This window comes from Sycon ciliatum, chromosome 8, assembly GCF_964019385.1.
Source record: "Sycon ciliatum chromosome 8, ocSycCili1.1, whole genome shotgun sequence".
Lineage (NCBI taxonomy): Eukaryota > Metazoa > Porifera > Calcarea > Leucosolenida > Sycettidae > Sycon > Sycon ciliatum.
This window is the reverse complement of record NC_088650.1, coordinates 26,503,466-26,504,625: the sequence shown is the minus strand read 5'-3', so window position 1 is coordinate 26,504,625 and position 1,160 is coordinate 26,503,466.

The following is a 1,160-nucleotide window of genomic DNA, read 5'->3' as shown; positions in this document are numbered from 1 at the left end:
CTATGCCAGTAACGCTTATCTGCACTGTCTCAGCGCCACCCTGTTCAATAAAATCGTGACGGTCAGTCACATAGCAATGAAGAAAGTTTTTGGGTTTGACCGTATGATGTCTACTGAAATTGTTCTCCGCAAATATCATCTCTCCTCTTTTGAACAGCGCACAAATCTTAAACTCTATGTTTTCGTGTACCGCTGCTTGACCCCACATCTTGCTAGTCCCCTTCTCCAATCCTTGTTCCAGCTTAGGGCTGCTAGCTGTGCCTGGACACCAGGCTCGCACGCGCGGCCAGGCACAGCGCGCATTAGTTCTTCCGCCTGTTTCTACGCAATATGGCATGCGTTCTATTTCTTTCCTGGCGGCAGACAGATGGAATGCTCTTCCCACTGACTGCCGTCAGGCCCCGTCTCTTACTCTGTGTGTAAACATGGTAAAAATTCACCTCGGGTTCCCAGTAAAAAGGCAACGCCTGTTGGGACTCCCCTAGTAAAATAATAAAATCTACTACTACTACTACTACTACTGCTCACGGTTGCGGAGAGTTGCGAAGTAGTTCGTGAAAATGAAGAAAGTTGCGAAAGTTGCGATCTCTTCCAAAAAAACAATAAAAACAAAAATTTCACGGTTCGTGTGAGACTCGGCTGGAAGCCGTTGCCGGCGATCCGTACCGTATGAGCCCAGATATGATTCCTGTGTTTGAGGCTATCAAGAGCATTAGCCAGCTTGTTACCAGCATCCACCTTGTCTGGGTTAGCAGTCACTGTGGCTTATTCCTCAATGACAAAGTAGATCGCCTGGCTGCGGCTGGTACCTAGGTTCCCCAGGGTCACGTCCGTCTTCCAGTGCAAGCCACCAAGACTGCAGTCCGCAAGGCGAAGGGAATGCAGGCCTTCAAGTCTCGCATTTGTCAGCACCTGATGCGCCAGGATTGGTTGTGGGCGACAGCATTCCATGGCTAAATTTGACGATGTTCCATTCTCCGGTCCCACAACGATCACCTTGTCTTCACCCCACTGAACTGTACCTTGCTCCCTAGAGCTCTCGAATCACCTCAGTGCAGAACGTTTTGCGTTAATGTTTATTTCTCCTCAGTTTCCTTTTTTGCTGCTTTTCGTGGCCCCTTTCTCGCTGATCCAGTGCCTGCACACTACTCTGCCTGGCA